Raw genomic sequence first — 23816 nt, 5'->3', positions numbered from 1 at the left:
GGAATAAAACAGCAATTTCTATGAAATTTTGCTCCAGAACTCAGCAAGGGTCTTATGAGTGGAAACTCCACTACAAACTAATGTGGTTAACTACATTTACTTATGACACACTCCATCTAACCATAACAGAGATCCTGTTCCTGAAACCAAAGTACCAAAGCGTGGGTAAGATTTAAGCTAACACAAAGGCTTCAGCGAGAGTCGAACTCTCGACCCCTGGTTTACGAGACCAGTGCTCTAACCTCTGAGTTATGAAGCCTTCCTAGACCTATGTGTATATCGATATGTCGGAGCAAAGCTTTGTTTTAGAGCTCTAGAAGCTCTTTGGTGGTGTTTGTATTGATGACGGTAAAATACTTCATGGTAAAAGCACATGGAAACAGTTGAAAAATCTTCCTTTAGCAATGAATTTGACATTGCCATAGAAGAAGATCAATTTGCTAGGTACATGAAGGCTTATTCTTACCCGACCAGAGTAATAATTATTGCGTAAGACTTGTAAAACCTGTAAAGATGGATATGAGAAATATTCTAATACATGTTAGAGCTGCTCCACATTATAAAGAGTTTCAACGGGAGGTTGAACATGCCTAAATTCCTATTTAGACAGGCAAACATCTGAATGTTATAGATACCAAACAGAGATGCATCTCCACTCAAAGCGAGAAATGCTCCATGAGGATTTCATTTTCAAAGGTACAGTATTTAACCACCGTGTCTAAATGTTTTCTGGGTCTATATTTGACATCTTAGACCAAGCTAGTAGGGTGATGGTCAGTCGGAAAGATAGACGTGATCTTTCACAAAAGTGCGAGCAGCAAAGACTCCAGCGAGAATTGAACTCGCGACCCCTGGTTTACAAGACCAGTGCTCTAACCACTGAGCTATGAAGCCAAGACAAAAACTCGCCTTCCTTTGGTTTACTTTTCCAAACCTCCTCCACAGTGAACTGGTGCATTACCAATTAGGTGCTCCGGCATGGGATAAGCATAAGTCAAAGACTCTATGAAATCTGAAGTGTAGAACTGATTGCGTGTTTATCGCTAGAATGACAGAAGAAGGGAACAGGATACCAGTGGATTGGCAAGGAACATAACCCGACTACACGTCTTCATAAAACATCTTACGTTGTACATTACGCTATTCCACTTCACTCAGCATGTGAGATCCTGAGACTCGAAAAGTTCTGCTAGCTAATATTAGCATAAATCTATAGCTTAACAACCCTGGTGGTAGACTTGTATACAAGTTGAATCTTTCATCAACATTTTTCCTAACTATAGTCTTATTTGTAAAAATAGGCTATATTTGGCCCGTTTACATGGAGTCTATCAGCAGCAAATTGTTTACAAACCCCAACACAGTACCTTGTAGTGGTGTTTCTACACTTTCCAAATATGCCTCTGTTTTTCAACTTCGGTGCCCATCTTCATGTAAATGGCCATGTTAATTATATGCAAATGAGCAGAAAAATGCTTTGCTTTGCCCGAGAAACTAGAGCTGAGACTGAAGCCCATCAAGCTACGGCATACCCGCAAAGAACTAGTGCCTTCATTTTCATAGGAATAAAACAGCAATTTCTATGAAATTTTGCTCCAGAACTCAGCAAGGGTCCTATGAGTGGAAACTCCACTACAAACAAATGTGCTTAACTAAATTTACTTATGACACACTCCATCTAACCATAACAGAGATCCTGTTCCTGAAACCAAAGTACCAAAGCGTGGGTAAGATTTAAGCTAACACAAAGGCTTCAGCGAGAGTCGAACTCGCGACCCCTGGTTTACGAGACCAGTGCTCTAACCTCTGAGCTACGAAGTCTTCCTAGACCTATGTGTATATCGATATGTCGGAGCAAAGCTTTGTTTTAGAGCTCTAGAAGCTCTTTGGTGGTGTTTGTATTGATGACGGTAAAATACTTCATGGTAAAAGCACATGGAAACAGTTGAAAAATCTTCCTTTAGCAATGAATTTGACATTGCCATAGAAGAAGATCAATTTGCTAGGTACATGAAGGCTTATTCTTACCTGACCAGAGTAATAATTATTGCGTAAGACTTGTAAAACCTGTAAAGATGGATATGAGAAATATTCTAATACATGTTAGAGCTGCTCCACATTATAAAGAGTTTCAACGGGAGGTTGAACATGCCTAAATTCCTATTTAGACAGGCAAACATCTGAATGTTATAGATACCAAACAGAGATGCATCTCCACTCAAAGCGAGAAATGCTCCATGAGGATTTCATTTTCAAAGGTACAGTATTTAACCACCGTGTCTAAATGTTTTCTGGGTCTATATTTGACATCTTAGACCAAGCGAGTAGGGTGATGGTCAGTCGGAAGGATCGACGTGATCTTTCACAAAAGTGCGAGCAGCAAAGGCTCCAGCGAGAATTGAACTCGCGACCCCTGGTTTTCAAGACCAGTGCTCTAACCACTGAGCTATGAAGCCAAGACAAAAACTCCACTTCCTTTGGTTTACTTTTCCAAACCTTCTCCACAGTGAACTGGTGCATTACCAATTAGGTGCTCCGGCATGGGATAAGCATAAGTCAAAGACTCTATGAAATCTCAAGTGTAGAACTGATTGCGTGTTTATCGCTAGAGTGACAGAAGAAGGGAACAGGATACCAGTGGATTGGCAAGGAACATAACCCGACTACACGTCTTCATAAAATATCTTACGTTGTACATTACGCTATTCCACTTCACTCAGCATGTGAGATCCTGAGACTCGAAAAGTTCTGCTAGCTAATATTAGCATAAATCTATAGCTTAACAACCCTGGTGGTAGACTTGTATACAAGTTGAATCTTTCATCAACATTTTTCCTAACAATAGTCTTATTTGTAAAAATAGGCTATATTTGGCCCGTTTACATGGAGTCTATCAGCAGCAAATTGTTTACAAACCCCAACACAGTACCTTGTAGTGGTGTTTCTACACTTTCCAAATATGTCTCTGTTTTTCAACTTTGGTGCCCATCTTCATGTAAATGGCCATGTTAATTATATGCAAATGAGGAGAAAAATGCTTTGGTTTGCCCGGGAAACTAGAGCTGAGACTGAAGCCCATCAAGCTACGGCATACCCGCAAAGAACTAGTGCCTTCATTTTCATAGGAATAAAACAGCAATTTCTATGAAATTTTGCTCCAGAACTCAGCAAGGGTCCTATGAGTGGAAACTCCACTACAAACTAATGTGCTTAACTAAATTTACTTATGACACACTCCATCTAACCATAACAGAGATCCTGTTCCTGAAACCAAAGTACCAAAGCGTGGGTAAGATTTAAGCTAACACAAAGGCTTCAGCGAGAGTCGAACTCGCGACCCCTGGTTTACGAGACCAGTGCTCTAACCTCTGAGCTATGAAACCTTCCTAGACCGATGTGTATATCGATATGTCAGAGCAAAGCTTTGTTTTAGAGCTCTAGAAGCTCTTTGGTGGTGTTTGTATTGATGACGGTAAAATACTTCATGGTAAAAGCACATGGAAACAGTTGAAAAATCTTCCTTTAGCAATGAATTTGACATTGCCATAGAAGAAGATCAATTTGCTAGGTACATGAAGGCTTATTCTTACCCGACCAGAGTAATAATTATTGCGTAAGACTTGTAAAACCTGTAAAGATGGATATGAGAAATATTCTAATACATGTTAGAGCTGCTCCACATTATAAAGAGTTTCAACGGGAGGTTGAACATGCCTAAATTCCTATTTAGACAGGCAAACATCTGAATGTTATAGATACCAAACAGAGATGCATCTCCACTCAAAGCGAGAAATGCTCCATGAGGATTTCATTTTCAAAGGTACAGTATTTAACCACCGTGTCTAAATGTTTTCTGGGTCTATATTTGACATCTTAGACCAAGCTAGTAGGGTGATGGTCAGTCGGAAGGATCGACGTGATCTTTCACAAAAGTGCGAGCAGCAAAGGCTCCAGCGAGAATTGAACTCGCGACCCCTGGTTTACAAGACCAGTGCTCTAACCACTGAGCTATGAAGCCAAGACAAAAACTCCTCTTCCTTTGGTTTACTTTTCCAAACCTCCTCCACAGTGAACTGGTGCATTACCAATTAGGTGCTCCGGCATGGGATAAGCATAAGTCAAAGACTCTATGAAATCTCAAGTGTAGAACTGATTGCGTGTTTATCGCTAGAGTGACAGAAGAAGGGAACAGGATACCAGTGGATTGGCAAGGAACATAACCCGACTACACGTCTTCATAAAACATCTTACGTTGTACATTACGCTATTCCACTTCACTCAGCATGTGAGATCCTGACACTCGAAAAGTTCTGCTAGCTAATATTAGCATAAATCTATAGCTTAACAACCCTGGTGGTAGACTTGTATACAAGTTGAATCTTTCATCAACATTTTTCCTAACTATAGTCTTATTTGTAAAAATAGGCTATATTTGGCCCGTTTACATGGAGTCTATCAGCAGCAAATTGTTTACAAACCCCAACACAGTACCTTGTAGTGGTGTTTCTACACTTTCCAAATATGCCTCTGTTTTTCAACTTTGGTGCCCATCTTCATGTAAATGGCCATGTTAATTATATGCAAATGAGCAGAAAAATGCTTTGCTTTGCCCGGGAAACTAGAGCTGAGACTGAAGCCCATCAAGCTACGGCATACCCGCAAAGAACAAGTGCCTTCATTTTCATAGGAATAAAACAGCAATTTCTATGAAATTTTGCTCCAGAACTCAGCAAGGGTCCTATGAGTGGAAACTCCACTACAAACTAATGTGGTTAACTAAATTTACTTATGACACACTCCATCTAACCATAACAGAGATCCTGTTCCTGAAACCAAAGTAACAAAACGTGGGTAAGATTTAAGCTAACACAAAGGCTTCAGCGAGAGTCGAACTCGCGACCCCTGGTTTAAGAGACCAGTGCTCTAACCTCTGAGCTATGAAGCCTTCCTAGACCTATGTGTATATCGATATGTCGGAGCAAAGCTTTGTTTTAGAGCTCTAGAAGCTCTTTGGTGGTGTTTGTATTGATGACGGTAAAATACTTCATGGTAAAAGCACATGGAAACAGTTGAAAAATCTTCCTTTAGCAATGAATTTGACATTGCCATAGAAGAAGATCAATTTGCTAGGTACATGAAGGCTTATTCTTACCCGACCAGAGTAATAATTATTGCGTAAGACTTGTAAAACCTGTAAAGATGGATATGAGAAATATTCTAATACATGCTAGAGCTGCTCCACATTATAAAGAGTTTCAACGGGAGGTTGAACATGCCTAAATTCCTATTTAGACAGGCAAACATCTGAATGTTATAGATACCAAACAGAGATGCATCTCCACTCAAAGCGAGAAATGCTCCATGAGGATTTCATTTTCAAAGGTACAGTATTTAACGACCGTGTCTAAATGTTTTCTGGGTCTATATTTGACATCTTAGACCAAGCTAGTAGGGTGATGGTCAGTCGGAAGGATCGACGTGATCTTTCACAAAAGTGCGAGCAGCAAAGGCTCCAGCGAGAATTGAACTCGCGACCCCTGGTTTACAAGACCAGTGCTCTAACCACTGAGCTATGAAGCCAAGACAAAAACTCCTCTTCCTTTGGTTTACTTTTCCAAACCTCCTCCACAGTGAACTGGTGCATTACCAATTAGGTGCTCCGGCATGGGATAAGCATAAGTCAAAGACTCTATGAAATCTCAAGTGTAGAACTGATTGCGTGTTTATCGCTAGAGTGACAGAAGAAGGGAACAGGATACCAGTGGATTGGCAAGGAACATAACCCGACTACACGTCTTCATAAAACATCTTACGTTGTACATTACGCTATTCCACTTCACTCAGCATGTGAGATCCTGAGACTCGAAAAGTTCTGCTAGCTAATATTAGCATAAATCTATAGCTTAACAACCCTGGTGGTAGACTTGTATACAAGTTGAATCTATCATCAACATTTTTCCTAACTATAGTCTTATTTGTAAAAATAGGCTATATTTGGCCCGTTTACATGGAGTCTATCAGCAGCAAATTGTTTACAAACCCCAACACAGTACCTTGTAGTGGTGTTTCTACACTTTCCAAATATGCCTCTGTTTTTCAACTTTGGTGCCCATCTTCATGTAAATGGCCATGTTAATTATATGCAAATGAGGAGAAAAATGCTTTGCTTTGCCCGGGAAACTAGAGCTGAGACTGAAGCCCATCAAGCTACGGCATACCCGCAAAGAACTAGTGCCTTCATTTTCATAGGAATAAAACAGCAATTTCTATGAAATTTTGCTCCAGAACTCAGCAAGGGTCCTATGAGTGGAAACTCCACTACAAACTAATGTGGTTAACTAAATTTACTTATGACACACTCCATCTTACCATAACAGAACTCCTGTTCCTGTAACCAAATTAACAAACCATGAGTAAGATTTAAGCTAACGCAAAGGCAAAGCTTTGTTTTAGAGCTCTAGAAGCTCTTTGGTGGTGTTTGTATTGATGACGGTAAAATACTTCATGGTAAAAGCACATGGAAACAGTTGAAAAATCTTCCTTTAGCAATGAATTTGACATTGCCATTGAAGAAGATCAATTTGCTAGGTACATGAAGGCTTATTCTTACCCGACCAGAGTAATAATTATTGCGTAAGACTTGTAAAACCTGTAAAGATGGATATGAGAAATATTCTAATACATGTTAGAGCTGCTCCACATTATAAAGAGTTTCAACGGGAGGTTGAACATGCCTAAATTCCTATTTAGACAGGCAAACATCTGAATGTTATAGATACCAAACAGAGATGCATCTCCACTCAAAGCGAGAAATGCTCCATGAGGATTTAATTTTCAAAGGTACAGTATTTAACCACCGTGTCTAAATGTTTTCTGGGTCTATATTTGACATCTTAGACCAAGCTAGTAGGGTGATGGTCAGTCGGAAGGATCGACGTGATCTTTCACAAAAGTGCGAGCAGCAAAGGCTCCAGCGAGAATTGAACTCGGGACCCCTAGTTTACAAGACCAGTGATCTAACCACTGAGCTATGAAGCCAAGACAAAAACTCCACTTCCTTTGGTTTACTTTTCCAAACCTCCTCCACAGTGAACTGGTGCATTACCAATTAGGTGCTCCGGCATGGGATAAGCATAAGTCAAAGACTCTATGAAATCTCAAGTGTAGAACTGATTGCGTGTTTATCGCTAGAGTGACAGAAGAAGGGAACAGGATACCAGTGGATTGGCAAGGAACATAACCCGACTACACGTCTTCATAAAACATCTTACGTTGTACATTACGCTATTCCACTTCACTCAGCATGTGAGATCCTGAGACTCGAAAAGTTCTGCTAGCTAATATTAGCATAAATCTATAGCTTAACAACCCTGGTGGTAGACTTGTATACAAGTTGAATCTTTCATCAACATTTTTCCTAACTATAGTCTTATTTGTAAAAATAGGCTATATTTGGCCCGTTTACATGGAGTCTATCAGCAGCAAATTGTTTACAAACCCCAACACAGTACCTTGTAGTGGTGTTTCTACACTTTCCAAATATGCCTCTGTTTTTCAACTTTGGTGCCCATCTTCATGTAAATGGCCATGTTAATTATATGCAAATGAGGAGAAAAATGCTTTGCTTTGCCCGGGAAACTAGAGCTGAGACTGAAGCCCATCAAGCTACGGCATACCCGCAAAGAACTAGTGCCTTCATTTTCATAGGAATAAAACAGCAATTTCTATGAAATTTTGCTCCAGAACTCAGCAAGGGTCCTATGAGTGGAAACTCCACTACAAACTAATGTGGTTAACTACATTTACTTATGACACACTCCATCTAACCATAACAGAGATCCTGTTCCTGAAACCAAAGTACCAAAGCGTGGGTAAGATTTAAGCTAACACAAAGGCTTCAGCGAGAGTCGAACTCGCGACCCCTGGTTTACGAGACCAGTGCTCTAACCTCTGAGCTATGAAGCCTTCCTAGACCTATGTGTATATCGATATGTCGGAGCAAAGCTTTGTTTTAGAGCTCTAGAAGCTCTTTGGTGGTGTTTGTATTGATGACGGTAAAATACTTCATGGTAAAAGCACATGGAAACAGTTGAAAAATCTTCCTTTAGCAATGAATTTGACATTGCCATAGAAGAAGATCAATTTGCTAGGTACATGAAGGCTTATTCTTACCCGACCAGAGTAATAATTATTGCGTAAGACTTGTAAAACCTGTAAAGATGGATATGAGAAATATTCTAATACATGTTAGAGCTGCTCCACATTATAAAGAGTTTCAACGGGAGGTTGAACATGCCTAAATTCCTATTTAGACAGGCAAACATCTGAATGTTATAGATACCAAACAGAGATGCATCTCCACTCAAAGCGAGAAATGCTCCATGAGGATTTCATTTTCAAAGATACAGTATTTAACCACCGTGTCTAAATGTTTTCTGGGTCTATATTTGACATCTTAGACCAAGCTAGTAGGGTGATGGTCAGTCGAAAGGATCGACGTGATCTTTCACAAAAGTGCGAGCAGCAAAGGCTCCAGCGAGAATTGAACTCGGGACCCCTGGTTTACAAGACCAGTGCTCTAACCACTGAGCTATGAAGCCAAGACAAAAAACTTGACTTCCTTTGGTTTACTTTTCCAAACCTCCTCCACAGTGAACTGGCGCATTACCAATTAGGTGCTCCGGCATGGGATAAGCATAAGTCAAAGACTCTATGAAATCTCAAGTGTAGAACTGATTGCGTGTTTATCGCTAGAGTGACAGAAGAAGGGAACAGGATACCAGTGGATTGGCAAGGAACATAACCCGACTACACGTCTTCATAAAACATCTTACGTTGTACATTACGCTATTCTACTTCACTCAGCATGTGAGATCCTGAGACTCGAAAAGTTCTGCTAGCTAATATTAGCATAAATCTATAGCTTAACAACCCTGGTGGTAGACTTGTATACAAGTTGAATCTTTCATCAACATTTTTCCTAACTATAGTCTTATTTGTAAAAATAGGCTATATTTGGCCCGTTTACATGGAGTCTATCAGCAGCAAATTGTTTACAAACCCCAACACAGTACCTTGTAGTGGTGTTTCTACACTTTCCAAATATGCCTCTGTTTTTCAACTTTGGTGCCCATCTTCATGTAAATGGCCATGTTAATTATATGCAAATGAGGAGAAAAATGCTTTGCTTTGCCCGGGAAACTAGAGCTGAGACTGAAGCCCATCAAGCTACGGCATACCCGCAAAGAACTAGTGCCTTCATTTTCATAGGAATAAAACAGCAATTTCTATGAAATTTTGCTCCAGAACTCAGCAAGGGTCCTATGAGTGGAAACTCCACTACAAACTAATGTGGTTAACTAAATTTACTTATGACACACTCCATCTAACCATAACAGAGATCCTGTTCCTGAAACCAAAGTACCAAAGCGTGGGTAAGATTTAAGCTAACACAAAGGCTTCAGCGAGAGTCGAACTCGCGACCCCTGGTTTACGAGACCAGTGCTCTAACCTCTGAGCTATGAAGCCTTCCTAGACCTATGTGTATATCGATATGTCGGAGCAAAGCTTTGTTTTAGAGCTCTAGAAGCTCTTTGGTGGTGTTTGTATTGATGACGGTAAAATACTTCATGGTAAAAGCACATGGAAACAGTTGAAAAATCTTCCTTTAGCAATGAATTTGACATTGCCATAGAAGAAGATCAATTTGCTAGGTACATGAAGGCTGATTCTTACCCGACCAGAGTAATAATTATTGCGTAAGACTTGTAAAACCTGTAAAGATGGATATGAGAAATATTCTAATACATGTTAGAGCTGCTCCACATTATAAAGAGTTTCAACGGGAGGTTGAACATGCCTAAATTCCTATTTAGACAGGCAAACATCTGAATGTTATAGATACCAAACAGAGATGCATCTCCACTCAAAGCGAGAAATGCTCCATGAGGATTTCATTTTCAAAGGTACAGTATTTAACCACCGTGTCTAAATGTTTTCTGGGTCTATATTTGACATCTTAGACCAAGCTAGTAGGGTGATGGTCAGTCGGAAGGATCGACGTGATCTTTCACAAAAGTGCGAGCAGCAAAGGCTCCAGCGAGAATTGAACTCGCGACCCCTGGTTTACAAGACCAGTGTTCTAACCACTGAGCTATGAAGTCAAGACAAAAACTCCACTTCCTTTGGTTTACTTTTCCAAACCTCCTCCACAGTGAACTGGTGCATTACCAATTAGGTGCTCCGGCATGGGATAAGCATAAGTCAAATACTCTATAAAATCTCAATTTTAGAACTGATTGCGTGTTTATCGCTAGAGTGACAGAAGAAGGGAACAGGATACCAGTGGATTGGCAAGGAACATAACCCGACTACACGTCTTCATAAAACATCTTACGTTGTACATTACGCTATTCCACTTCACTCGGCATGTGAGATCCTGAGACTCGAAAAGTTCTGCTAGCTAATATTAGCATAAATCTATAGCTTAACAACCCTGGTGGTAGACTTGTATACAAGTTCAATCTTTCATCAACATTTTTCCTAACTATAGTCTTATTTGTAAAAATAGGCTATATTTGGCCCGTTTACATGGAGTCTATCAGCAGCAAATTGTTTACAAACCCCAACACAGTACCTTGTAGTGGTGTTTCTACACTTTCCAAATATGCCTCTGTTTTTCAACTTTGGTGCCCATCTTCATGTAAATGGCCATGTTAATTATATGCAAATGAGGAGAAAAATGCTTTGCTTTGCCCGGGAAACTAGAGCTGAGACTGAAGCCCATCAAGCTACGGCATACCCGCAAAGAACTAGTGCCTTCATTTTCATAGGAATAAAACAGCAATTTCTATGAAATTTTGCTCCAGAACTCAGCAAGGGTCCTATGAGTGGAAACTCCACTACAAACTAATGTGCTTAACTAAATTTACTTATGACACACTCCATCTAACCATAACAGAGATCCTGTTCCTGAAACCAAAGTACCAAAGCGTGGGTAAGATTTAAGCTAACACAAAGGCTTCAGCGAGAGTCGAACTCGCGACCCCTGGTTTACGAGACCAGTGCTCTAACCTCTGAGCTATGAAGCCTTCCTAGACCTATGTGTATATCGATATGTCGGAGCAAAGCTTTGTTTTAGAGCTCTAGAAGCTCTTTGGTGGTGTTTGTATTGATGACGGTAAAATACTTCATGGTAAAAGCACATGGAAACAGTTGAAAAATCTTCCTTTAGCAATGAATTTGACATTGCCATAGAAGAAGATCAATTTGCTAGGTACATGAAGGCTTATTCTTACCCGACCAGAGTAATAATTATTGCGTAAGACTTGTAAAACCTGTAAAGATGGATATGAGAAATATTCTAATACATGTTAGAGCTGCTCCACATTATAAAGAGTTTCAACGGGAGGTTGAACATGCCTAATTTCCTATTTAGACAGGCAAACATCTGAATGTTATAGATACCAAACAGAGATGCATCTCCACTCAAAGCGAGAAATGCTCCATGAGGATTTCATTTTCAAAGGTACAGTATTTAACCACCGTGTCTAAATGTTTTCTGGGTCTATATTTGACATCTTAGACCAAGCTAGTAGGGTGATGGTCAGTCGGAAGGATCGACGTGATCTTTCACAAAAGTGCGAGCAGCAAAGGCTCCAGCGAGAATTGAACTCGCTACCCCTGGTTTACAAGACCAGTGCTCTAACCTTTGAGCTATTAAGCCTTCCTAGACCTATGTGTATATCGATATGTCGGAGCAAAGCTTTGTTTTAGAGCTCTAGAAGCTCTTTGGTGGTGTTTGTATTGATGACGGTAAAATACTTCATGGTAAAAGCACATGGAAACAGTTGAAAAATCTTCCTTTAACAATGAATTTGACATTGCCATAGAAGAAGATCAATTTGCTAGGTACATGAAGGCTTATTCTTACCCGACCAGAGTAATTATTATTGCGTAAGACTTGTAAAACCTGTAAAGATGGATATGAGAAATATTCTAATACATGTTAGAGCTGCTCCACATTATAAAGAGTTTCAACGGGAGGTTGAACATGCCTAAATTCCTATTTAGACAGGCAAACATCTGAATGTTATAGATACCAAACAGAGATGCATCTCCACTCAACGCGAGAAATGCTCCATGAGGATTTCATTTTCAAAGGTACAGTATTTAACCACCGTGTCTAAATGTTTTCTGGGTCTATATTTGACATCTTAGACCAAGCTAGTAGGGTGATGGTCAGTCGGAAGGATCGACGTGATCTTTCACAAAAGTGCGAGCAGCAAAGGCTCCAGCGAGAATTGAACTCGCTACCCCTGGTTTACAAGACCAGTGCTCTAACCTTTGAGCTATTAAGCCTTCCTAGACCTATGTGTATATCGATATGTCGGAGCAAAGCTTTGTTTTAGAGCTCTAGAAGCTCTTTGGTGGTGTTTGTATTGATGACGGTAAAATACTTCATGGTAAAAGCACATGGAAACAGTTGAAAAATCTTCCTTTAACAATGAATTTGACATTGCCATAGAAGAAGATCAATTTGCTAGGTACATGAAGGCTTATTCTTACCCGACCAGAGTAATTATTATTGCGTAAGACTTGTAAAACCTGTAAAGATGGATATGAGAAATATTCTAATACATGTTAGAGCTGCTCCACATTATAAAGAGTTTCAACGGGAGGTTGAACATGCCTAAATTCCTATTTAGACAGGCAAACATCTGAATGTTATAGATACCAAACAGAGATGCATCTCCACTCAAAGCGAGAAATGCTCCATGAGGATTTCATTTTCAAAGGTACAGTATTTAACCACCGTGTCTAAATGTTTTCTGGGTCTATATTTGACATCTTAGACCAAGCTAGTAGGGTGATGGTCAGTCGGAAGGATCGACGTGATCTTTCACAAAAGTGCGAGCAGCAAAGGCTCCAGCGAGAATTGAACTCGCGACCCCTGGTTTACAAGACCAGTGCTCTAACCACTGAGCTATGAAGCCAAGACAAAAACTCCCCTTCCTTTGGTTTACTTTTCCAAACCTCCTCCACAGTGAACTGGTGCATTACCAATTAGGTGCTCCGGCATGGGATAAGCATAAGTCAAAGACTCTATGAAATCTCAAGTGTAGAACTGATTGCGTGTTTATCGCTAGAGTGACAGAAGAAGGGAACAGGATACCAGTGGATTGGCAAGGAACATAACCCGACTACACGTCTTCATAAAACATCTTACGTTGTACATTACGCTATTCCACTTCACTCAGCATGTGAGATCCTGAGACTCGAAAAGTTCTGCTAGCTAATATTAGCATAAATCTATAGCTTAACAACCCTGGTGGTAGACTTGTATACAAGTTGAATCTTTCATCAACATTTTTCCTAACAATAGTCTTATTTGTAAAAATAGGCTATATTTGGCCCGTTTACATGGAGTCTATCAGCAGCAAATTGTTTACAAACCCCAACACAGTACCTTGTAGTGGTGTTTCTACACTTTCCAAATATGCCTCTGTTTTTCAACTTTGGTGCCCATTTTCATGTAAATGGCCATGTTAATTATATGCAAATGAGGAGAAAAATGCTTTGCTTTGCCCGGGAAACTAGAGCTGAGACTGAAGCCCATCAAGCTACGGCATACCCGCAAAGAACTAGTGCCTTCATTTTCATAGGAATAAAACAGCAATTTCTATGAAATTTTGCTCCAGAACTCAGCAAGGGTCCTATGAGTGGAAACTCCACTACAAACTAATGTGCTTAACTAAATTTTCTTATGACACACTCCATCTAACCATAACAGAGATCCTGTTCCTGAAACCAAAGTACCAAAGCGTGGGTAAGATTTAAGCTAACACAAAGGCTTCAGCGAGAGTCGAACTCGCGACCCCTGGTTTACGAGACCAGTGCTCTAACCTCTGAGCTATGAAGCCTTCCTAGACCTATGTGTATATCGATATGTCGGAGCAAAGCTTTGTTTTAGAGCTCTAGAAGCTCTTTGGTGGTGTTTGTATTGATGACGGTAAAATACTTCATGGTAAAAGCACATGGAAACAGTTGAAAAATCTTCCTTTAGCAATGAATTTGACATTGCCATTGAAGAAGATCAATTTGCTAGGTACATGAAGGCTTATTCTTACCCGACCAGAGTAATAATTATTGCGTAAGACTTGTAAAACCTGTAAAGATGGATATGAGAAATATTCTAATACATGTTAGAGCTGCTCCACATTATAAAGAGTTTCAACGGGAGGTTGAACATGCCTAATTTCCTATTTAGACAGGCAAACATCTGAATGTTATAGATACCAAACAGAGATGCATCTCCACTCAAAGCGAGAAATGCTCTATAAGGATTTCATTTTCAAAGGTACAGTATTTAACCACCGTGTCTAAATGTTTTCTGGGTCTATATTTGACATCTTAGACCAAGCTAGTAGGGTGATGGTCAGTCGGAAGGATCGACGTGATCTTTCACAAAAGTGCGAGCAGCAAAGGCTCCAGCGAGAATTGAACTCGCAACCCCTGGTTTACAAGACCAGTGCTCTAACCACAGAGCTATGAAGCCAAGACAAAAACTCTCCTTCCTTTGATTTACTTTTCCAAACCTCCTCCACAGTGAACTGGTGCATTACCAATTAGGTGCTCCGGCATGGGATAAGCATAAGTCAAAGACTCTATGAAATCTCAAGTGTAGAACTGATTGCGTGTTTATCGCTAGAGTGACAGAAGAAGGGAACAGGATACCAGTGGATTGGCAAGGAACATAACCCGACTACACGTCTTCATAAAACATCTTACGTTGTACATTACGCTATTCCACTTCACTCAGCATGTGAGATCCTGAGACTCGAAAAGTTCTGCTAGCTAATATTAGCATAAATCTATAGCTTAACAACCCTGGTGGTAGACTTGTATACAAGTTGAATCTTTCATCAACATTTTTCCTAACTATAGTCTTATTTGTAAAAATAGGCTATACTTGGCCCGTTTTCATGGAGTCTATCAGCAGCAAATTGTTTACAAACCCCAACACAGTACCTTGTAGTGGTGTTTCTACACTTTCCAAATATGCCTCTGTTTTTCAACTTTGGTGCCCATCTTCATGTAAATGGCCATGTTAATTATATGCAAATGAGCAGAAAAATGCTTTGCTTTGCCCGAGAAACTAGAGCTGAGACTGAAGCCCATCAAGCTACGGCATACCCGCAAAGAACTAGTGCCTTCATTTTCATAGGAATAAAACAGCAATTTCTATGAAATTTTGCTCCAGAACTCAGCAAGGGTCCTATGAGTGGAAATTCCACTACAAACTAATGTGGTTAACTACATTTACTTATGACACACTCCATCTAACCATAACAGAGATCCTGTTCCTGAAACCAAAGTACCAAAGCGTGGGTAAGATTTAAGCTAACACAAAGGCTCCAGCGAGAATTGAACTCGCGACCCCTGGTTTACGAGACCAGTGCTCTAACCTCTGAGCTATGAAGCCTTCCTAGACCTATGTGTATATCGATATGTCGGAGCAAAGCTTTGTTTTAGAGCTCTAGAAGCTCTTTGGTGGTGTTTGTATTGATGACGGTAAAATACTTCATGGTAAAAGCACATGGAAACAGTTGAAAAATCTTCCTTTAGCAATGAATTTGACATTGCCATAGAAGAAGATCAATTTGCTAGGTACATGAAGGCTTATTCTTACCCGACCAGAGTAATAATTATTGCGTAAGACTTGTAAAACCTGTAAAGATGGATATGAGAAATATTCTAATACATGTTAGAGCTGCTCCACATTATAAAGAGTTTCAACGGGAGGTTGAACATGCCTAAATTCCTATTTAGACAGGCAAACATCTGAATGTTATAGATACCAAACAGAGATGCATCTCCACTCAAAGCGAGAAATGCTCCATGAGGATTTCATTTTCAAAGGTACAGTATTTAACCACCGTGTCTAAATGTTTTCTGGGTCTATATTTGACATCTTAGACCAAGCTAGTAGGGTGATGGTCAGTCGGAAGGATCGACGTGATCTTTCACAAAAGTGCGAGCAGCAAAGGCTCCAGCGAGAATTGAACTCGCGACCCCTGGTTTACAAGACCAGTGCTCTAACCACTGAGCTATGAAGCCAAGACAAAAACTCCACTTCCTTTGGTTTACTTTTCCAAACCTCCTCCACAGTGAACTGGTGCATTACCAATTAGGTGCTCCGGCATGGATAAGCATAAGTCAAAGACTCTATGAAATCTCAAGTGTAGAACTGATTGCGTGTTTATCGCTAGAGTGACAGAAGAAGGGAACAGGATACCAGTGGATTGGCAAGGAACATAACCCGACTACACGTCTTCATAAAACATCTTACGTTGTACATTACGCTATTCCACTTCACTCAGCATGTGAGATCCTGAGACTCGAAAAGTTCTGCTAGCTAATATTAGCATAAATCTATAGCTTAACAACCCTGGTGGTAGACTTGTATACAAGTTGAATCTATCATCAACATTTTTCCTAACTATAGTCTTATTTGTAAAAATAGGCTATATTTGGCCCGTTTACATGGAGTCTATCAGCAGCAAATTGTTTACAAACCCCAACACAGTACCTTGTAGTGGTGTTTCTACACTTTCCAAATATGCCTCTGTTTTTCAACTTTGGTGCCCATCTTCATGTAAATGGCCATGTTAATTATATGCAAATGAGGAGAAAAATGCTTTGCTTTGCCCGGGAAACTAGAGCTGAGACTGAAGCCCATCAAGCTACGGCATACCCGCAAAGAACTAGTGCCTTCATTTTCATAGGAATAAAACAGCAATTTCTATGAAATTTTGCTCCAGAACTCAGCAAGGGTCCTATGAGTGGAAACTCCACTACAAACTAATGTGCTTAACTAAATTTTCTTATGACACACTCCATCTAACCATAACAGAGATCCTGTTCCTGAAACCAAAGTACCAAAGCGTGGGTAAGATTTAAGCTAACACAAAGGCTTCAGCGAGAGTCGAACTCGCGACCCCTGGTTTACGAGACCAGTGCTCTAACCTCTGAGCTATGAAGCCTTCCTAGACCTATGTGTATATCGATATGTCGGAGCAAAGCTTTGTTTTAGAGCTCTAGAAGCTCTTTGGTGGTGTTTGTATTGATGACGGTAAAATACTTCATTGTAAAAGCACATGGAAACAGTTGAAAAATCTTCCTTTAGCAATGAATTTGACATTGCCATTGAAGAAGATCAATTTGCTAGGTACATGAAGGCTTATTCTTACCCGACCAGAGTAATAATTATTGCGTAAGACTTGTAAAACCTGTAAAGATGGATATGAGAAATATTCTAATACATGTTAGAGCTGCTCCACATTATAAAGAGTTTCAACGGGAGGTTGAACATGCCTAATTTCCTATTTAGACAGGCAAACATCTGAATGTTATAGATACCAAACAGAGATGCATCTCCACTCAAAGCGAGAAATGCTCCATAAGGATTTCATTTTCAAAGGTACAGTATTTAACCACCGTGTCTAAATGTTTTCTGGGTCTATATTTGACATCTTAGACCAAGCTAGTAGGGTGATGGTCAGTCGGAAGGATCGACGTGATCTTTCACAAAAGTGCGAGCAGCAAAGGCTCCAGCGAGAATTGAACTCGCGACCCCTGGTTTACAAGACCAGTGCTCTAACCACTGAGCTATGAAGCCAAGACAAAAACTCCACTTCCTTTGGTTTACTTTTCCAAACCTCCTCCACAGTGAACTGGTGCATTACCAATTAGGTGCTCCGGCATGGGATAAGCATAAGTCAAAGACTCTATGAAATCTCAAGTGTAGAACTGATTGCGTGTTTATCGCTAGAGTGACAGAAGAAGGGAACAGGATACCAGTGGATTGGCAAGGAACATAACCCGACTACACGTCTTCATAAAACATCTTACGTTGTACATTACGCTATTCCACTTTACTCAGCATGTGAGATCCTGAGACTCGAAAAGTTCTGCTAGCTAATATTAGCATAAATCTATAGCTTAACAACCCTGGTGGTAGACTTGTATACAAGTTGAATCTTTCATCAACATTTTTCCTAACTGTAGTCTTATTTGTAAAAATAGGCTATATTTGGCCCGTTTACATGGAGTCTATCAGCAGCAAATTGTTTACAAACCCCAACACAGTACCTTGTAGTGGTGTTTCTACACTTTCCAAATATGCCTCTGTTTTTCAACTTTGGTGCCCATCTTCATGTAAATGGCCATGTTAATTATATGCAAATGAGGAGAAAAATGCTTTGCTTTGCCCGGGAAACTAGAGCTGAGACTGAAGCCCACCAAGCTACGGCATACCCGCAAAGAACTAGTGCCTTCATTTTCATAGGAATAAAACAGCAATTTCTATGAAATTTTGCTCCAGAACTCAGCAAGGGTCCTATGAGTGGAAACTCCACTACAAACTAATGTGGTTAACTACATTTACTTATGACACACTCCATCTAACCATAACAGAGATCCTGTTCCTGAAACCAAAGTAACAAAGCGTGGGTAAGATTTAAGCTAACACAAAGGCTTCAGCGAGAGTCGAACTCGCGACCCCTGGTTTACGAGACCAGTGCTCTAACCTCTGAGCTATGAAGCCTTCCTAGACCTATGTGTATATCGATATGTCGGAGCAAAGCTTTGTTTTAGAGCTCTAGAAGCTCTTTGGTGGTGTTTGTATTGATGACGGTAAAATACTTCATGGTAAAAGCACATGGAAACAGTTGAAAAATCTTCCTTTAGCAATGAATTTGACATTGCCATAGAAGAAGATTAGAGATGAGCGAACAGTGTTCTATCGAACACATGTTCGATCGGATATCAGGGTGTTCGCCATGTTCGAATCGAATCGAACACCACGTGGTAAAGTGCGCCAAAATTCGATTCCCCTCCCACCTTCCCTGGCGCCTTTTTTGCACCAATAACAGCGCAGGGGAGGTGGGACAGGAACTACGACACTGGGGGCATTGAAAAAAATTGGAAAAAGTCATTGGCTGCCGAAATCAGGTGACCTCCATTTTAGACGAATAGTGGATTTCAAATCCGGGTCATATGAGAATGTGAACTTTGTGACTATGAGACAGGGATAGCTGTACAGGCAGGGATAGCTAGGGATAACCTTTATTTAGGGGGGAATGTTATTAAAAATAACTTTTTGGGGCTCTATCGGGTGTGTAATTGTGATTTTTGTGAGATAAACTTTTTCCCATAGGGATGCATTGGCCAGCGCTGATTGGCCGAATTCCGTACTCTGGCCAATCAGTGCTGGCCAATGCATTCTATTAGCTTGATGAAGCAGAGTGTGCACAAGGGTTCAAGCGCACCCTCGGCTCTGATGTAGCAGAGCCGAGGCTGCACAAGGGTTCAAGCGCACCCTCGGCTCTGATGTAGGAGAGCCGAGGGTGCACTTGAACCCTTGTGCACCCTCAGCTCTGCTACATCAGAGCCGAGGGTGCGCTTGAACCCTTGTGCACACTCTGCTTCATCAAGCTAATAGAATGCATTGGCCAGCGCTGATTGGCCAATGTATTCTATTAGCCTGATGAAGTAGAGCTGAATGTGTGTGCTAAGCACACACATTCAGCTCTACTTCATCGGGCTAATAGAATGCATTGGCCAGCGCTGATTGGCCAGAGTACGGAACTCGACCAATCAGCGCTGGCTCTGCTGGAGGAGGCGGAGTCTAAGATCGCTCCACACCAGTCTCCATTCAGGTCCGACCTTAGACTCCGCCTCCTCCGGCAGAGCCAGCGCTGATTGGCCGAAGGCTGGCCAATGCATTCCTATGCGAATGCAGAGACTTAGCAGTGCTGAGTCAGTTTTGCTCAACTACACATCTGATGCACACTCGGCACTGCTACATCAGATGTAGCAATCTGATGTAGCAGAGCCGAGGGTGCACTAGAACCCCTGTGCAAACTCAGTTCACGCTAATAGAATGCATTGGCCAGCGCTGATTGGCCAATGCATTCTATTAGCCCGATGAAGTAGAGCTGAATGTGTGTGCTAAGCACACACATTCAGCACTGCTTCATCACGCCAATACAATGCATTAGCCAGTGCTGATTGGCCAGAGTACGGAATTCGGCCAATCAGCGCTGGCTCTGCTGGAGGAGGCGGAGTCTAAGATCGCTCCACACCAGTCTCCATTCAGGTCCGACCTTAGACTCCGCCTCCTCCAGCAGAGCCAGCGCTGATTGGCCGAATTCCGTACTCTGGCCAATCAGCACTGGCTAATGCATTGTATTGGCTTGATGAAGCAGTGCTGAATGTGTGTGCTTAGCACACACATTCAGCTCTACTTCATCGGGCTAATAGAATGCATTGGCCAGCGCTGATTGGCCGAATTCCGTACTCTGGCCAATCAGCACTGGCTAATGCATTGTATTGGCTTGATGAAGCAGTGCTGAATGTGTGTGCTTAGCACACACATTCAGCTCTACTTCATCGGGCTAATAGAATGCATTGGCCAATCAGCGCTGGCCAATGCATTCTATTAGCGTGAACTGAGTTTGCACAGGGGTTCTAGTGCACCCTCGGCTCTGCTACATCAGATTGCTACATCTGATGTAGCAGTGCCGAGTGTGCATCAGATGTGTAGTTGAGCAAAACTGACTCAGCACTGCTAAGTCTGCATTCGCATAGGAATGCATTGGCCAGCCTTCGGCCAATCAGCGCTGGCTCTGCCGGAGGAGGCGGAGTCTAAGGTCGGACCTGAATGGAGACTGGTGTGGAGCGATCTTAGACTCCGCCTCCTCCAGCAGAGCCAGCGTTGATTGGCCGAATTCCGTACTCTGGCCAATCAGCACTGGCTAATGCATTGTATTGGCTTGATGAAGCAGTGCTGAATGTGTGTGCTTAGCACACACATTCAGCTCTACTTCATCGGGCTAATAGAATGCATTGGCCAGCGCTGATTGGCCGAATTCCGTACTCTGGCCAATCAGCACTGGCTAATGCATTGTATTGGCTTGATGAAGCAGTGCTGAATGTGTGTGCTTAGCACACACATTCAGCTCTACTTCATCGGGCTAATAGAATGCATTGGCCAATCAGCGCTGGCCAATGCATTCTATTAGCGTGAACTGAGCTTGCACAGGGGTTCTAGTGCACCCTCGGCTCTGCTACATCAGATTGCTACATCTGATGTAGCAGTGCCGAGTGTGCATCAGATGTGTAGTTGAGCAAAACTGACTCAGCACTGCTAAGTCTGCATTCGCATAGGAATGCATTGGCCAGCCTTCGGCCAATCAGCGCTGGCTCTGCCGGAGGAGGCGGAGTCTAAGGTCGGACCTGAATGGAGACTGGTGTGGAGCTATCTTAGACTCCGCCTCCTCCAGCAGAGCCAGCGCTGATTGGTCGAGTTCCGTACTCTGGCCAATCAGCACTGGCCAATGCATTTCTATGGGGAAAAGTTAGCTTGCGAAAATCGCAAACTGACAGGGATTTCCATGAAATAAAGTGACTTTTATGCCCCCAGACATGCTTCCCCTGCTGTCCCAGTGTCATTCCAGGGTGTTGGTATCATTTCCTGGGGTGTCATAGTGGACTTGGTGACCCTCCAGACACGAATTTGGGTTTCCCCCTTAACGAGTTTATGTTCCCCATAGACTATAATGGGGTTCGAAACCCATTCGAACACTCGAACAGTGAGCGGCTGTTCGAATCGAATTTCGAACCTCGAACATTTTAGTGTTCGCTCATCTCTAAAGAAGATCAATTTGCTAGGTACATGAAGGCTTATTCTTACCCGACCAGAGTAATAATTATTGCGTAAGACTTGTAAAACCTGTAAAGATGGATATGAGAAATATTCTAATACATGTTAGAGCTGCTCCACATTATAAAGAGTTTCAACGGGAGGTTGAACATGCCTAAATTCCTATTTAGACAGGCAAACATCTGAATGTTATAGATACCAAACAGAGATGCATCTCCACTCAAAGCGAGAAATGCTCCATGAGGAGTTCATTTTCAAAGGTACAGTATTTAACCACCGTGTCTAAATGTTTTCTGGGTCTATATTTGACATCTTAGACCAAGCTAGTAGGGTGATGGTCAGTCGGAAGGATCGACGTGATCTTTCACAAAAGTGCGAGCAACAAAGGCTCCAGCGAGAATTGAACTCGGGACCCCTGGTTTACAAGACCAGTGCTCTAACCACTGAGCTATGAAGCCAAGACAAAAACTCCACTTCCTTTGGTTTACTTTTCCAAACTTCCTCCACAGTGAACTGGTGCATTACCAATTAGGTGCTCCGGCATGGGATAAGCATAAGTCAAAGACTCTATGAAATCTCAAGTGTAGAACTGATTGCGTGTTTATCGCTAGAGTGACAGAAGAAGGGAACAGGATACCAGTGGATTGGCAAGGAACATAACCCGACTACACGTCTTCATAAAACATCTTACGTTGTACATTACGCTATTCCACTTTACTCAGCATGTGAGATCCTGAGACTCGAAAAGTTCTGCTAGCTAATATTAGCATAAATCTATAGCTTAACAACCCTGGTGGTAGACTTGTATACAAGTTGAATCTTTCATCAACATTTTTCCTAACTATAGTCTTATTTGTAAAAATAGGCTATATTTGGCCCGTTTACATGGAGTCTATCAGCAGCAAATTGTTTACAAACCCCAACACAGTACCTTGTAGTGGTGTTTCTACACTTTCCAAATATGCCTCTGTTTTTCAACTTTGGTGCCCATCTTCATGTAAATGGCCATGTTAATTATATGCAAATGAGGAGAAAAATGCTTTGCTTTGCTCGGGAAACTAGAGCTGAGACTGAAGCCCATCAAGCTACGGCATACCCGCAAAGAACTAGTGCCTTCATTTTCATAGGAATAAAACAGCAATTTCTATGAAATTTTGCTCCAGAACTCAGCAAGGGTCTTATGAGTGGAAACTCCACTACAAACTAACGTGGTTAACTACATTTACTTATGACACACTCCATCTAACCATAACAGAGATCCTGTTCCTGAAACCAAAGTAACAAACCGTGGGTAAGATTTAAGCTAACACAAAGGCTTCAGCGAGAGTCGAACTCGCGACCCCTGGTTTACGAGACCAGTGCTCTAACCTCTGAGCTATGAAGCCTTCCTAGACCTATGTGTATATCGATATGTCGGAGCAAAGCTTTGTTTTAGAGCTCTAGAAGCTCTTTGGTGGTGTTTGTATTGATGACGGTAAAATACTTCATGGTAAAAGCACATGGAAACAGTTGAAAAATCTTCCTTTAGCAATGAATTTGACATTGCCATAGAAGAAGATCAATTTGCTAGGTACATGAAGGCTTATTCTTACCCGACCAGAGTAATAATTATTGCGTAAGACTTGTAAAACCTGTAAAGATGGATATGAGAAATATTCTAATACATGTTAGAGCTGCTCCACATTATAAAGAGTTTCAACGGGAGGTTGAACATGACTAAATTCCTATTTAGACAGGCAAACATCTGAATGTTATAGATACCAAACAGAGATGCATCTCCACTCAAAGCGAGAAATGCTCCATGAGGATTTCATTTTCAAAGGTACAGTATTTAACCACCGTGTCTAAATGTTTTCTGGGTCTATATTTGACATCTTAGACCAAGCTAGTAGGGTGATGGTCAGTCGGAAGGATCGACGTGATCTTTCACAAAAGTGCGAGCAGCAAAGGCTCCAGCGAGAATTGAACTCGTGACCCCTGGTTTACAAGACCAGTGCTCTAACCACTGAGCTATGAAGCCAAGACAAAAACTCCACTTCCTTTGGTTTACTTTTCCAAACCTCCTCCACAGTGAACTGGTGCATTACCA

At 41.4% G+C, this 23816-nt stretch overlaps 1 protein-coding gene and 26 non-coding genes across 27 annotated transcripts in view; all 27 read right to left on the bottom strand.

The window, feature by feature from the left end:
* APBA1 (amyloid beta precursor protein binding family A member 1) overlaps positions 1-23816 on the bottom strand; it is a 567069-nt gene that overhangs the window by 174945 nt on the left and 368308 nt on the right. The window lies entirely within an intron of this gene.
* Positions 187-259, bottom strand: TRNAT-CGU (transfer RNA threonine (anticodon CGU)). Its single transcript has one exon. It is a non-coding gene; the product is annotated as a tRNA-Thr (tRNA).
* On the bottom strand, positions 822-894 carry TRNAT-UGU (transfer RNA threonine (anticodon UGU)). The gene has a single exon. It is a non-coding gene; the product is annotated as a tRNA-Thr (tRNA).
* TRNAT-CGU (transfer RNA threonine (anticodon CGU)) lies at positions 1749-1821 on the bottom strand. Its single transcript has one exon. It is a non-coding gene; the product is annotated as a tRNA-Thr (tRNA).
* On the bottom strand, positions 2384-2456 carry TRNAS-UGA (transfer RNA serine (anticodon UGA)). Its single transcript has one exon. It is a non-coding gene; the product is annotated as a tRNA-Ser (tRNA).
* Positions 3311-3383, bottom strand: TRNAT-CGU (transfer RNA threonine (anticodon CGU)). The gene has a single exon. It is a non-coding gene; the product is annotated as a tRNA-Thr (tRNA).
* Positions 3946-4018, bottom strand: TRNAT-UGU (transfer RNA threonine (anticodon UGU)). Its single transcript has one exon. It is a non-coding gene; the product is annotated as a tRNA-Thr (tRNA).
* Positions 5508-5580, bottom strand: TRNAT-UGU (transfer RNA threonine (anticodon UGU)). The gene has a single exon. It is a non-coding gene; the product is annotated as a tRNA-Thr (tRNA).
* TRNAT-UGU (transfer RNA threonine (anticodon UGU)) lies at positions 6966-7038 on the bottom strand. The gene has a single exon. It is a non-coding gene; the product is annotated as a tRNA-Thr (tRNA).
* TRNAT-CGU (transfer RNA threonine (anticodon CGU)) lies at positions 7893-7965 on the bottom strand. Its single transcript has one exon. It is a non-coding gene; the product is annotated as a tRNA-Thr (tRNA).
* TRNAT-UGU (transfer RNA threonine (anticodon UGU)) lies at positions 8528-8600 on the bottom strand. The gene has a single exon. It is a non-coding gene; the product is annotated as a tRNA-Thr (tRNA).
* On the bottom strand, positions 9456-9528 carry TRNAT-CGU (transfer RNA threonine (anticodon CGU)). The gene has a single exon. It is a non-coding gene; the product is annotated as a tRNA-Thr (tRNA).
* On the bottom strand, positions 10091-10163 carry TRNAT-UGU (transfer RNA threonine (anticodon UGU)). Its single transcript has one exon. It is a non-coding gene; the product is annotated as a tRNA-Thr (tRNA).
* Positions 11018-11090, bottom strand: TRNAT-CGU (transfer RNA threonine (anticodon CGU)). Its single transcript has one exon. It is a non-coding gene; the product is annotated as a tRNA-Thr (tRNA).
* Positions 11653-11725, bottom strand: TRNAT-UGU (transfer RNA threonine (anticodon UGU)). The gene has a single exon. It is a non-coding gene; the product is annotated as a tRNA-Thr (tRNA).
* Positions 12288-12360, bottom strand: TRNAT-UGU (transfer RNA threonine (anticodon UGU)). Its single transcript has one exon. It is a non-coding gene; the product is annotated as a tRNA-Thr (tRNA).
* TRNAT-UGU (transfer RNA threonine (anticodon UGU)) lies at positions 12923-12995 on the bottom strand. The gene has a single exon. It is a non-coding gene; the product is annotated as a tRNA-Thr (tRNA).
* On the bottom strand, positions 13850-13922 carry TRNAT-CGU (transfer RNA threonine (anticodon CGU)). Its single transcript has one exon. It is a non-coding gene; the product is annotated as a tRNA-Thr (tRNA).
* Positions 14485-14557, bottom strand: TRNAT-UGU (transfer RNA threonine (anticodon UGU)). Its single transcript has one exon. It is a non-coding gene; the product is annotated as a tRNA-Thr (tRNA).
* Positions 15412-15484, bottom strand: TRNAT-CGU (transfer RNA threonine (anticodon CGU)). The gene has a single exon. It is a non-coding gene; the product is annotated as a tRNA-Thr (tRNA).
* TRNAT-UGU (transfer RNA threonine (anticodon UGU)) lies at positions 16047-16119 on the bottom strand. The gene has a single exon. It is a non-coding gene; the product is annotated as a tRNA-Thr (tRNA).
* On the bottom strand, positions 16973-17045 carry TRNAT-CGU (transfer RNA threonine (anticodon CGU)). Its single transcript has one exon. It is a non-coding gene; the product is annotated as a tRNA-Thr (tRNA).
* TRNAT-UGU (transfer RNA threonine (anticodon UGU)) lies at positions 17608-17680 on the bottom strand. Its single transcript has one exon. It is a non-coding gene; the product is annotated as a tRNA-Thr (tRNA).
* On the bottom strand, positions 18535-18607 carry TRNAT-CGU (transfer RNA threonine (anticodon CGU)). Its single transcript has one exon. It is a non-coding gene; the product is annotated as a tRNA-Thr (tRNA).
* TRNAT-UGU (transfer RNA threonine (anticodon UGU)) lies at positions 22113-22185 on the bottom strand. The gene has a single exon. It is a non-coding gene; the product is annotated as a tRNA-Thr (tRNA).
* On the bottom strand, positions 23040-23112 carry TRNAT-CGU (transfer RNA threonine (anticodon CGU)). The gene has a single exon. It is a non-coding gene; the product is annotated as a tRNA-Thr (tRNA).
* TRNAT-UGU (transfer RNA threonine (anticodon UGU)) lies at positions 23675-23747 on the bottom strand. Its single transcript has one exon. It is a non-coding gene; the product is annotated as a tRNA-Thr (tRNA).

Source organism: Leptodactylus fuscus, chromosome 1 (genome assembly GCF_031893055.1).
Source record: "Leptodactylus fuscus isolate aLepFus1 chromosome 1, aLepFus1.hap2, whole genome shotgun sequence".
NCBI classification, from domain to species: Eukaryota; Metazoa; Chordata; class Amphibia; order Anura; family Leptodactylidae; genus Leptodactylus; species Leptodactylus fuscus.
The sequence above is the reverse complement of the archived record's forward strand: the minus strand, read 5'-3'. Positions and strand labels throughout refer to the sequence as shown.